The 14,662-nt window shown below is 37.2% G+C and overlaps 1 long non-coding RNA gene across 1 annotated transcript in view; it reads right to left on the reverse strand.

Moving 5' to 3' along the window:
• Window positions 1–1,703: 1,703 nt before the first annotated feature.
• The window catches only part of LOC131414110 (uncharacterized), an 80,952-nt gene continuing 67,993 nt past the window's right edge, over window positions 1,704–14,662 (reverse strand). Inside the window, exon 5 of the long non-coding RNA XR_009222122.1 lies at window positions 1,704–2,129. This is a non-coding gene — a long non-coding RNA (uncharacterized LOC131414110). The remainder of the gene's footprint in view (window positions 2,130–14,662) is intronic.

Consider the following 14,662-nt stretch of genomic DNA (forward strand, 5'->3'; position numbering starts at 1 on the left):
CAGGCAAAGGGTTTTAAGTGGCATTTGGAACAGGCTGGTGCTGCCCTCCTCTCTTACTGTTATCTCCTTCACTCACCTGTACTGATGTCTGAAGGACCCCGGCAGAGAAAATTACTTGGAGAAAGCCAGGATTTTATTATTGTTGTTGCTAAAATTCAGATATTCCAGAGAAAAGGGACTCTCAAGCCTTGTGAATCATTTAACATGACACAATTGGAGAGAAAATGGAAAGAAGGTTTCAGGAGTGAAGGAAGATGAGGAGTGGGAGAGAAAAAACACCAGACACTTGACAGGTAGGTTCAGGACTCAGGAGCACCAAGAGAGACTGAGTATCTGACAAAATGATGATAAAAAAGGAAAAGATAAATCTGGAACTAGAGGTAGGAGAACACCAAAGAAAGAACTCCATTTGCTGAAGAGCAGCTTTCCCATTGTTCTTTCCTCATTTAGCAGAGGAATCAGAACACACCCTATGGATTACAAGAAAGCATAGTAATAATGTCCTACAAGGTTAGTTGATAAACAATCAAATGTTTTACAGCATTGGGGGAGAGGTGATAATGGCTTTTAATTGCCACACAAATTTTGAATGGTTCTTCAGCTCTAATCTTAGCTGCAAAGCACTGGATCATATTATTGCCCCTCATGCACACAGCTTCCCTCCACAATTCTACCTTCTTGGATATGCCTCTCTATGTGCAACTTGAGTCAATTAATTCCTAATGCATCAAAGCCCAAATTTTGCTGTGGGCCTGCACCAGCTTGAGAAACTAGCATCCTAATATGTGTTGAAAATAATGCTACACCCCTTCTCTCCTGCCCCACATGCTCACTCTGTTTTAGTGGACAAATTAAGCTCAAGGATCTGAGTTTCTAGTATACCAATAAATTTTGATTTAGGTAGCACCACCTTAAACAGAACACTGAGATTTTAAGAGAGGGGAACTTTCTTTCAACAATCTCAGTGATTGAGAGCTGTACATCTCAAACATTAATGTGAATACAAATCACCTGGGGATCTTGTTAAAATTCCATTTCTGATTCAGTCAGTCTGCAGTTCTAACATGCTCCCAAAGTGATGTTGATGCTGCTGGTCTGCAGTCACACTTTGAGTAGCAAAGATTTGGAAAACAAACATGTGAAGGTATATAGTGCCCGTTTGCAGGTAAAGTGAGAGTGATATTAACACTGCCTCAAAGAAACAGTTAGAATGATCTTTAGTGACCATAAGCATGTAAGCATTCTCAAGATTTTCCAAAAGGCCACTAGTAGAGGAAGGAACCTTCTAATAACTTTTAATTCTCAGGTCAATTTATGGTGCTCTAAAATGTAAAATCCAAAATGTAAATTTGCACATGTGAAACCAATCAACCCCTTCCTGAAAGTTTCAACAGACTAACCACAAGGCTTTTATTCTTTGCTCACCAAAGAAACAGATCAAAATGTGCACTTCCTACTAAAGTTTTATTTTTTCCAAGATCTTTGGTGGAAAGCAGAGGTGATGTGGGTGCAGGGAAGAGGGTCTTCATGTAATCTATAGACTTGATTAAAAGAAGAGAATTGAAAAGATATTCTCTAATTTCACTCTCTGATATTATTAATAAGGAAATTTATCCCATTTTAATTTCCTCAGGGTCACCCAGCTAGTCACATAGCTCATCACTGGAAAAAGTGGGACTAAAATCATTAACTCTCAACTCCCAATTCATTGTTCTGACTTCTACAGTGTTGTTAGACTTTCCATTTTTAATCTTTAGTTTTGGACGAGTATTTTACAATTATGAAACTTTACAGAAAAATGAGAGAAATGGGTTCTAATAGAGGCTTGGCAACTCAAATTGCTTACAAGCAAAGAGCAGGCCCGATGACCTCTTTATAGGACCATCCAGCTACAATCAGTACGAAAATTATGTAAATTTATACCTAAGAGCACAGAACCAGGAGGAAGAACTGCTGTTTTATAAAATATATCATCAGTATGGGTCATTTAGGCTTATAATAATTGTTCCAAAGATCTAAGTGAAGATATACTTGTTGTGCAAAGCCAAGCTCCAAGAAAGACAGGAGTTACTTCTGAAAGAAGTATTGAATTGTCCAACACCAAGGAAAACTGCTAAGGATGCTTCCTCCTGCAGAGAAAAAAAAATTGTTGTATTTATTTTACAAAGAATAGAGAATCAGTTAGGTCTGTTTAAGACCAAGCAAGAAACTTTACATGAGCCCTAGTCCTGTGGGAAAATGTGTTACAAATTGACACAGGATAATTCACTTTATGCTGAATTTACTGCATTTTAGGTCTTTAAAACAAATCTCTTAATTATTTTGATCTTATGCACCATTATCAAACATTTTGGAGCATAATCTTTTCAAAACATTGAAATGTCTGCTTTGCGTATCTTGTGGAATACTTATTATAGGAAACTCCAATTCTAGATGGCAAGGTCAGATATAGAGATTAAAAACCTATCTTTTAACCTTAAGAAGCTCATGGTCCAGTTGGAGAGACAGACATGTACACAAATAGCACATGAAGAGAGTGGGGAAGCCTATCTTGGCTTGGTGTGAAATGAGATAGCCTCCAGTTTCCAAAATAGAATGCTGTGTAACCAGGTAGTTAAGAACATAGACTCTTGTGTTAGATTCTCTGTGTTCAAATCCTGGCTTCTCCACTTACTATCTACCTAAACTTAGGTAAATTATTTAACTTCTTTGTATCTCAGTTTCCCCATTTGTAAAGTCACATAAGAATAATAATTTCCTCATAGAGTTGGTATGAGGATCAACTGTATTGATACATGTAAAGTCTTTAGAATAGTGTCTAGCAAAGGGTAAGAGCTACCTGAGAGTGAGCAACTTTAATTACTCTTCTGTAGAAGGATCTGCTTGATTCCCAATTGCTTCATTTAGAACAGAATCCTCCCAGAACCCATAGCGTAGGAAAGCAGACCAGAAGAAGGGGCTGTTCTTAATTTGGTCACATAGTTGACATACACCTGCTACCTGCCATCATCTTGGGAGTAGTGAAATAATTCATCTCCAAATGTCACAAAAGTCTAAGAGAAGTTTGCTTTGTATGGTTAATATTTTCTTACTCAGTCATGTGTGCTAGACCAACTGCAGTAAACTTACTCAGTGTGTTTCCACGCACTGAAAACAGGCTTAGCCCAGTGGGCTTAATCTGTTACCCGAAACTTTGGCAAGGACTTTATGCTCAGAGCAGGGTTGATTTACAGTAGGGGGAAAAAATAGAAGAGAGAAATATTAAAATAAAGTGCAATCATGTTTCTATTTAAAAGTGGTTACTGCCAGCAGTATTGCAAAATAATGCTGGCCAGCTACCAGAAAGCTGCACCTGCATAGATTCCAGCTGTAGAACCCTGGAACCCTCACTGTGATTGCTCAATAACTCTATTTAGCACCACTGGCAAAAATTTGGCAAAACTTCTATATCCACAAAAATGCACACACACTTATACTCTCTCACGCACACTGGCATTTTGTTTAGCCCTTGTGTCATTAAGATACTTACTCTGCTTAGGGTGCTCAAGATAGTATTCTTCTTTTATAACTACTTTTAGAAAATATTTTGTCTTTTACTCTCTGAATTGAAAATATACACAGGTTTATATCCAGCCATATTGAGCTCCTCCTAAATCAAGTGTTGTTTATATTATACATGTTCCTTTATTTCTTCAATTTAACATCTGTACACCTCAAGGAGAAAGAGTTTGTCTACCTTTAGGAATAGCCATTAAAAAGTGAAGGTTTGGGATTCATTTATGTAGTACCCTTTTCTGAGGAACTCCTGGTGCAAAATGTGGCAATAATAATAATTCCATAACATTTAGTAAACTTGTGGCAAATTTAAGAGCTCATTCCAGTGTCTAGATTGGAATAACAGAATGAGTACTGGAGCAGGAAGACGAGGTGGTGATCATCAGCCCCACTACTCAGCAGCTGCCTGCCTGCCCTTGAATAGGACACTCTGTATTCCAGTTTGCTCATCTGCACAATAGGAATTAAAGACTCTGTCCTGCCTGGTGCATACAATCGCTGTGGAAAATCTAATGGAAATATAAACGACAGGAGTAGAGAACTACCTGGCACCTCATGGATGCCATCCAAGTCACTCACCCAAAATAGGAACTTATTTAAAACCTCAGGAAAGCAACTCAGAAAAGAGGCAATGTGTGGGCTTCCATTTTTTCTTCCTTATAAGAATCTACCTTGGTCACTTCTGAAATCGAGTATTTTCTCTTCCCAACAAACTCTCAAAACATTCTATAGCATAGTTATGAAAAATAAGATACTAATGAAGGATTAAATTTTGTCCTTACAAACATACATTTTGTTTGATAACTTACATGTCACTTAAAAGTCAATGACTGGTAGGAGAGAGGGTGAAGGGAGCATATACGTAAGGGTCTCTAAGACTTTCTATGAATAAAACCAGATGGAAACTGGGGAGAAGGAAGGGAGCTTACAAAGACAAAGAACAGGAAAAATATGATAGAAAGGTTGAGATTGATTTGGATTTCTCTAAATCATTGTTTCTTTTTTTAAAGCTTTCCTGACAAATAAGATCAACCATTTTAAACATTTGTACATATTTCTTTTCTTAGTATTGTATCCTCAAATAGAGAAGAGCAGCCATGTAAACAACTAATTTTAATAAAATGTGCTAAGTGCAATGACAGAAAAGTACAAAGCAGAGACACTTAACACAGCTCTTAGGGATCAGGATAGACTTCTTAAACAGGAAATTCCTAAACTGAGCCCTCAGGGCAATGACAATCCCCAAGAAACAATACCCTTTCCAGTTGGAACCAATTCTTATTTTCTCTAATAAACTTTGTAAAAATATCTTCCATGCATCATGTAAAACTTTGTCCATGCCCAGTACCAAAGGAGAGGCCTAAGAGACCTCCATCTTGCTTGTCATTGCACAAAATTTATTTTAATGATCCACAATAGCATGGAGGAAAGCCACTTAAAATTAATAAAAGTGTACTCCTAGTGCCTTGAGCAGAAATCAGACAAGTTCTGAAATATAAATGCAAGTTTCTAGTCTTAAGTCAGATAATGACTACAAGCTTGGTCAAGTTTATTTAAACCTCCATGCCTCCATTTACCCAAGAGCAGAATTATCTTAGTAATTTCTACTATATGGGGTTGGTCTGAGAATTAATTAGTGTTTTAATGTGTTCTGAAACTCTAGAATAGAATGTATTTTTTTTAAGTAGACAAATCCTTTTTTAAATAGTCCCCTATGTCCCCAAGATCTTCTTCAGATCAATATTTTCATCTCTGTTCTGTTTGCAATCTTTCTACAGGTGAGTGGACCAAAAAACACACATTTGGAGATAGCAAGCCCAGATACAAGCCCAGTGAGTTCAGAGATATTTGTATCAGTGGACGCTGGATGACGAACTGTGAAGGAAAACAAAAGACGTCAGGTCCCTATTCTATATGCAGCCTCTTTGCTGTGCAATGAACTGGGCCACCACTTTCAAATCAGCAATCTAGGTGTCTTATTTCAGAAAGGAATTCATCAGAAACTCACTAGGAAAGCAGTTGGTTTGACCCTGGTACCTGATTAGTAATTTTTTCCTAGATACTGTACCATAATCAGAATTTAATGTTTCAAGGACAACAAGAAAATCATATAGAAAAGAATTAAAATTTGGTTCTGATTTTCCCACTAGCATTCAGTTCTTTTGAAAATATGTTCGCCTTCTCTATGTGCTCAGCCTGCTAACACATAACTGAGAGCCCAGGGAGTGAAATCCTGACAGTTACTATTAAGGTAAAAATGGGGTTACAGAATTCATTTTCAAAGTTTCTCTCCAGTTTATCTTTTTAAAAAATTAAATTGGCACTACCAAATTTAATGACAAGGCTACCCTGCTGAGTTCGGAGCCCAGAAAGCTATTGTCTCCCTGGTCTATGTATCCTACTCGGCTCTAATGTTTCCTATAATGCGACTAATAACCAACCATCAGCAATAAATGCCTTGTCATCTTGTTGTTGCACACAGCAATAGCTGCAGTAGCGATACTGACAAATGAACCTGCGTAATCACTTTGGATTTCTTTGTTACATCTCACAGTGTGAAGATGGCTTCTGCTCAGCACGTCCTCCAAAAAACAAACAAGAGCTATTGCTGTCTCCTCCATCAATCTCTCCTTATGGTTGTCACTCAAACCCCTGTGCTGCCCTCACTACCACTCATCTTCTCAGAAAAGTAAAATGTCCCAGATCTTTGAGCGTAGACCTTTGATATTCCTCTCCCACTGTTCCTTTGCCAACTGTATCTCTAAGAAAGAAATGGAAATCCAGAGAGCAGAGAGCGAGGGATAGAAAGAACGCAAACGTCCTCTACTTTCTAGGCTGTTTTCCTTAGGAAAAAAAAAAAAATAAGCTCATTAAAATCCAGTTGAGTCTGACATTTTGCCTTTTACCTTTTCAATCTTTTTATAGTTTCAAATCATTAACTATCAGCATGTAGCTCAAAGGTAGCTCTCCCCGTCTATGCAATGGTGACACATTTGACAATAATGCTTTTGAAGAGCCTGTCACAGTCTCTCCCCAAACAAGTCTCATTAATGCTCAAACTGTCTTTCTCTCTCTCTGCTTCTTTTCTCCTGCTTTCTCTCTAATTATCTTGTTTTTTTATGTTCCCTCGTTCCACAGTTTGAGCTTAAAAAAAAACAAGAGGTGGATGTCATTTCCATGAACCCCAAGGCCAAGTTAATCAGCAGAATTAATGACTCTATTACCCATTAGACTGGGGGCGGTGGCGCTTAACTCCAAGCAGCCACTGTTTGCCTTCTACCATGCTTCTCCATTTGGCTCTGACAAATGTAAACTTTTGCTCTCTCAGAGCAAACTCTGAGGTTCAACCTACTTGTGTAGCATTTCTTTTCCCCTTCAGGGTGTGAATTAGGAGGAGAAGTTGGAAATGTGGCCACCTCTGTCTGTGTGTCCATGCTGAGAAAGTATCATGCTATTAAATGGGGAAGGATAAAAGGAAGTCTCAGGGAAGCCTGGAAAAAAGTCACAACCTAGCGTTCCCTGTATGACTCACCACAATCCATAATGCCTTCCTGTAGAACATTGCTTAGTTGCAGCCTCACAAAAAAAATGCCTCAGTATTTTTAAGTCATACTGTGGAAGTGAAGATGTATGGAAATTTAAACCAGTAGACAAGTTGATTTCATCAACTTAAACAAGCATGACTGGAGGTTGAATAATTTTTGAAATTCATTTTCAATGGATGAAGGGGCAAATATTTCAAATAATTGTTTCCTCTTTGAACAAGGATTGAGAAATAGTATCCTTTCATCCTAAAAGTCAAAAATGAATTAAACATTTTGTATGCATTCAAAATACTTTATTTTAGAAACATCTACCTAGAAACTGTCAGAAAAATAGGAGAGTTTTTATCTTTCATAACTCAATGAAAACATCCTCCGTAGAAGTTCCAAGTTTAATTTTTAATGATGTTGCTATCAATAAAAAGATAAGGAAGACTAATACACATTTATCTGGACACTCAAATAGGCTTCCATGGACTAGAAATATCATGACCATTTCAGAAAAAAATACTTTCTCTCATTTTTATTCAGTTATAACTCCACTCTCATTTAATATAAAAAGCTTTTTGGTATCATTTGGTGGGTTATCTTTGCCTAAAGAGAGTATTATCAGAAAAACTTCCTCTTTAGGTGAAAATCCTGCCCTAGTTGGGTTTGAAGTATCTTGAGCCAAAAAAGAATGTCTGTACTTATGCCTTCCAGTCTTTCTTTGTCCTTCATCCTCATGTTAGTCTACAAAATATACCTGAAAGGATATTGGCAAGAATGATAATCCTAACATTGACTTTATTCTTTTGCCACATCTATTCATAGAGACAATGCCATTCTTGTTAAGTGTTCTTTTTTTTTTTCATTATGAAGGGAAATCCTCAGGGCATTAAAAAAAATTTAAGTCAATAGCAGAATTCAAACTTTCAAGAAAAAGGGTTAGGAAAAAAATGACATTTCAATGGCTGTTAATGAGAGTTTTATGTTACAAAAGGGTGTTTGCCATACTTGGAAACTAAAGGAAGGATATTAGCAATGCTTGGAAAATATCATATTTAGCATAGCTATTTTCAAATATCATTGAAAATACAAACCATCTAACTTCTCTTTGATGTGTAGATAGTCAGCAGGTGTGAAATAGAAGAAAACATATCATAAAAATAAACAATAAAGTTTATTCACATAACAAAGGGGCCCCAAACACTTTATTCTAAGAGTCAATGTAACACAGTGTTCTTTGTCCCAAATCTAAAACTCAAGGAATAAGAATTCTAGTCCCAACCTGCCAACCTGCCAACCATTCAGAATGATTATGGGAAAGCAAGGGGTGGGAGTGGGCAGTGCAAATTTTACCAACTTATTTGCCTTACCTTTATACAAAGAATAATATTAATAGTGTAACATGAAATGATATTATAGGTCAATGAAAAACAGTGCATAAAAATCATTACAAAAATTGGGGCCGGCCCGGTGGCGCAAGTGGTTAAGTGCGCGCGCTCCGCTGCGGCGGCCCGGGGTTCGCTGGTTCGGATCCCGGGCGCGCACCGATGCACTGCTTGGTAAGCCATGCTGTGGCGGCGTCCCATATAAAGTGGAGGAAGATAGGCACCGATGTTAGCCCAGGGCCGTCTTCCTCAGCAAAAAAGGAGGAGGATTGGCGGATGTTAGCTCAGGGCTGATCTCCTCACAAAAAAAAAAAAAAAAAAAAAAAAAAAAATCATTACAAATATTCCTACCACACCAAAGAGAAAGTAATTCCCAGGACATCATCCAAAAATTTACACACACACATACACACACACATTGAGAGTTGTATTTGTCTTTGTGTATGTATTAATCCTTTAAATACTTATTAATCCAGGTAAACACTCATTCTATCCCATATCTTCTCTCTCTTGCCTTTGCACACATGATACAAGATAATAGACTTTAGGGGATTTTTGAAATGTCTTTGTGATAGGTTCTTCTCCTAAGCGGTCTCATAGCATTCTCCAGTTATCTTATATTGTGGCATTTATCTCATTTCTCTCTCTCTGCCCCACTAGAAAGCAACAAGGGCAAGAATTGTGTAGTATTTTCAGTTGTACTCTAAGTACGCAATAGAGTGTCTGACCTATAGTTGGTATGAACAATTTGCAGAAGACACAAGTGAGAGACAACTGAGTTGATCAACTTAAGCCTAAATTAGCAGTTATAAGCTTCATTTTCCTTATACAGCCATCCACAATTACCTCCAGATTACTTAGAAACCTAAGACACATCTCAGAATGTACACAAGTGTGGAGGTGTTTTTGTGTTAGTTTCAGGTGAGTAAAGTTGCTAGGAAAAATACAAGTTCAAGTCAGACATATTACTTTGCTGATTACTTTTTTTATCCTTGACTCTTTTCAATATTTAAAATGTTAATAATGCAAACAAATAAAAGAAAATATTCAGATATCTGCCATTTTATGTTCATTGCAGCATTATTCACAATAGTCAAGATATGGAAACAACCTAAGTGTCCATTGATGGGTGAATGGGTAAAGAAAATATGGTATGTAGATAGATATATAGATAATATAGATATAGATATAGATATAGATATACACACAATGGAATATTATTTAGCTTTAAAAAAGAAGATCTTGCCATTTGAAACAACATGAATGAACCTGGAGGATATTATGCTAAGTGAAATAAGCCAGACACAGAAAGAAAAAAACTGCATGATCTCATTTATAAATGGAATCTAAAAAAATACATCGAATACACAGAAGTAGAGAGTAGAACAGTGGTTACCAGGGGTGGGGAGGTGGGGGAAATGGGGAGATGGTCAAAGGGTACAAAGTTGCAGTTATATAGGATGAATAAATCTAGAGAACTAGTGTACAGCATGATGACTGTAGTTATTAATACTGTTTGGAATACTGGAAATTTGCTACAACAGTAGATTTCCGGTGCTCTCAAAAAAAAAAAAGGTAACTACTTGAGAACCATTTCACTATATCTATGTATTTCAAATCAGCATGTTGTACACCTTAAATATATACAATTTTATTTTAAAAAAGAAGGTATTCAACATTTTTAATTAGGATTTTTCCCAATTTCCAGAAGGAAAAAATGTTTATTACTCAAACTCACTTTACCCTGCTTGAGAAAAGTGTTCTCAACTCTGACCATATATTAGGATCATTTGGAGTATTTTAAAAAATATTGCTGTCCAGGCCCCATGCCAGAGATTCTAATTTAATTAGTCTAGTTTGAGGCCCAGGCATTGCCATTCTAATGTGTAGGTGGGGTTGAGAAGAGCTGTCCTAGAAAAAGATGGAGAGCAGGAGTCTCAACTAAGAAATAACATCTGCACATTGGGCTCATCCATGAAGACATTTGGATGCTGTGGGGAGTCAGCATCTTCTTTCACAAGAGACGTTCACCTTCTCTATTTCAGTGCTCATGATGTGTACGGACTCCATAGACAATACCCGACACCACAATAATGCTGAGAAGCACTAATGAGTTTAGATTCACAACATAATTTCTACCACTGGGAGACAATAACATAAATTTCTAATTTTCAAAGCTGGCTGGGCATCAGAATCACGTGAAGAACTTCTTAGAAATGCAGATTCCAAAGCACCATACATGACTAACTGAATCAAAAGTCTCTGGGGGGTAAAGCTCTGTTACGCATTTTTATCAAACTACCCAAGGGATTCTTACGTGTTTGGCTTATTAATAGTTGTTAGACCTGCATAGACAAAGGCGTGAGTACATCATAAATGTACAGACACATCTATTTCATTCTGAAAACCAATCCTTTCTATGGTATAGTAGGAGGGATGCGGTCTTTGGACTCTGACGCATCTGAGTTGGAATTCCAGCTTCACCATAACTAAGTCATGTGCCCAGGAGTAAGTTACCTAAAGCCTCTGTGCAGCTGAGAAAATAAGGATAAGAAGAGGATGTCCCTCAAAGGTTGCCATGAGCTCTCCAGGAGTATAGAGCACAGGATAGATGACCAATACGTTTGTTCCTTTTTCTCCCTTCCTCCTATGTAATGTGACCAGTGGGAAAAGAATAAAGGACATAGGGAAAAATAGAAAGAAAGGCTGACGTAAAAAATAAATAAACACAGGATATCAAGAACATGTGAACTGTTTCCTTTACATCTAAATAATCCCAATAATTAAAGGGTAAGAATCTCAATACTAAATTTCTCTGGGATTCAAACTATTTATAGATTAAATGATTTTCTGAAATATTCTGCAGAACTCATGGCATAGCCATGTTTAGTTGATTTTGGTTAAGGGCTTGGAAACTAACAGAAACTATGATTCATAACAAACTCATGAAGAAGAAAAAAAGATTCCATTTGAAATTGCAGGGTGTGGACTATGAAAGGCACAGTTAAATCAGGTCTCTCTACCTTCTAGTTCTCTCAGTAGTTCACTCTTCTCAGAGGAAAGAACTTATGTTCTATTCCTTTATTGATCAACAATATGGAAAATCAACTGACCTATGAAGCCTCTCCTAAAAATCCTCTTCTAAACAAGATGAGTTCAATTCAACAAATATTTATTAACCAACCATAAGTTTTGGCCATGTAAATGCCATAAATATCCTCTCTGTACTCCCAGATAACCTGGAATATGGCTCTACCATTGCACTTTCACACCATTTTGTAAATGTCTATTTCCTTGTTTCTCTCCCCTACTAGACAGTGTGTTCCTCCAAGATAGAAACTAGAGAATATCTGTCTTTGAATTCTTCTTGCTCAACACAGTGAATGATACAAAGTGGTTTTGGAAAAAAAAAATTGGAAGGATGAGTACTAATGTTATCTAACAACGAAGTACTGTGTACTCAAATTATATGTAGTTATATATCGAGCATTGGAGAAAGACCAATCCTATTCATAAGGCAAAAAAAAAAATCTAAATAAAATATTAGCAAGTTGAATCTAGCAGTACACTAAAGGAATAACTAACGAATCGTTACTAAGTGGTGATCATGTTAGGAATACAACAATGGTTCATTATTAGAAAATGATCAAGAAAATTCACCATATTAAAAGGTCAAAGGAGAAATACAATATTATTATCTCAGCAGATGCTAAAAAGGCATTCGATAGAAAGATATTCCCATAACATGATAAAAAATTAAACTCAAAGTAAATGCCAGCTTCAGGGTTAATAGTGAATTTCCAGAATCATTCACATGAAAGTCAAAAACAATAACAAATAGTAATTTCTGTTATTAACTTCATTATTTAGCATTTTTATGTACAGGTGCAATTAAACATTTTTAAAGACATAATTATGGGAAAGGAGAAAGGCAAAATTACCAAGGTTTTAAAAAGGATATATTTGTATACCTGAAAGCACTGAAAGATCCAACTGAAAAAAAATTAGAAAATTAGGAATTTGATAAGATGATCAGTTAGAAATTTAATATATAGTCTTAATTCTCCCAAGAAGTGTAACTACATTGGCTGCAGGATTTCTTGCCCCAAAATAAACCCTGAGGAAATATAGAGGAAAATACAAAAAAAGAGAGAGAATGGAGAGAAATGAAATTCCAGATGGGAAGCAGTATAATTTTGAAATGGTGTTACATTGGCTGGGGTGGAGTGAGGAAGGAACAGGTAGATTTGACTCGAGGCAGGAGGTTGCTAGGCCTGGCCGTGGGAGGTAGAATAGAAAAAAAACCTTGGCATTCTGCTCTTCATTCTCCAATGCCAGCGGTCTCAAAAGTGCTGTCCCAGGGCGAACAGCATCACTATCCCTTGAGAACTTGTTAGAAAACAAATATTTGTGCCCAACCCCTGGCCTGCTAAATGAGAAATTCTGGGAGTGAGGCCCAGTAATCTATGTATTAAAAAGTCCTCCCTGTGATTCTGATGAATACTAAAGTTTGAAAACCACTGTCCTCCTAGTACTGCTTCTCTCTGGGGGACAAAAGGCAAAACACTAAGCTGAGGAGTTATTTTAGGGTGTGAAGAGTTATTGCCCATGGTTTTTAGGTAACTGGAGTTCTCCTTTCTTGGGATCATCTATACTCCACCTTTGAGTTCACTGGCACAGACTGCATTCTGGACTTTCTCTACATGCTTCCTTTGACAGAGTAGCAAATACCCTAGGAAAAAAATGAGTTCATAGGCCAAAGCAACAAGGCATTTAAGGATCTAAATTATTTTCCAAAAAGAAAATACACTGCATAACACATTCCATCAGAAACAAAAATATTACAACAAATAGACCTAGAACTTAAAACTAGCCAATTAATTATACTAAATAACACAAGTGAAAACATTAGCAATATGAAACAAGAACAACACAATATAATAACTACACATAAATCATAGTCATAAAAATATAATGGTTAAAATAAAGAACACAGTTGATAAGGTACACAGCAGAATGGGGACAACTGAGTGAATTTAGTGAATTTAGACAAGCTCCCCAAAGAAGAAAAGACAAAAACAGAAAAATATAAAAGAAAAAGTAAGACCTACAGAGGATAGAGGAATAAATGGTAATAGTGAAATCATCAGAGGGTCAGAAAGAGAGAGAGGCAAACGTGGAGAGGAGGCTATATCAGCAGAAATAAGAAAGATACATTTCCCAGAAAGAACTCAGATTGAAAAGGTCCATAGACTTCTGCTTCCACCCACAATGGAGTAACAGGGTAACATTTACTCTCTCATCTTAAACAACTGAAAAACCAGGCAAAATATATGAAACTGTCTTCAGACATTGACAGACAGGCAGTGAAGGACAGTGATACCTAAGAGAAGAGAAATAAACACAGTTTGCCCTGTGATTGCTCCAACTAACTGCAGAAAGAGTTTCCAGGGCACAGTACAGGGAGGTAGAACCCAAAAAGATCTTGGCAGTCTCTCTAAGTTGAGGTGATGGAGTTGACAATTCAGGGACATCAAGAAGATTAGAATTTTCCAGGCAGACTACCAGAGAAGAAGAAAAGCACAGAGAGCAAGTCCTAGAGATCTACAAGGGGTCCCCTGTGAGTCTTCACATGAGTAGTGATCAAGGTATAAGTGTGAGGAAACTACCGGGGGCTGGGGAAGGAACCACAAGAAAAAAATCAGAGGACACAATCCCCATTACTCACCCAGGGCCAGGAATATTCACATTCCCAACAGCGAGTGTATAAAAACTTTGTAATACGTGGAGAATCAAGTTGAATACTCAGACTGTACTACCTCAGTAGAGGGACTAAATTAGCCCTAGATTAATGTTTGCTTTGATCCTGTAGTATAATAAAAAACATATATCTGGTCTTTGCCCTGGATTCCTGGCACAAAGCTTCAAAAACCCTTAGAATTCCCTGAGTGATAGTGTTATGCTAGTGAGGTGACTCATGGGGGAAGGGCCTAGATAGCTTCAGGATGGGGGCTTGTCACTAGAAAAACCAACCATGTGATTAGAGAGTTGGAATTTTCAGTTGTCTGACCTCTGGTGTGGGGAGGAGCACTGGAGATTGAGTTCAATCACATGGTCAATGATTCAATCAGTCTTGCCTAAGTAATGAAACCCCCATAAAAATTCTTGGACACTGAGGCTCAAGGGAGCTTC

The sequence above is a fragment of the Diceros bicornis genome, chromosome 14 (assembly GCF_020826845.1).
Source record: "Diceros bicornis minor isolate mBicDic1 chromosome 14, mDicBic1.mat.cur, whole genome shotgun sequence".
NCBI lineage: Eukaryota > Metazoa > Chordata > Mammalia > Perissodactyla > Rhinocerotidae > Diceros > Diceros bicornis.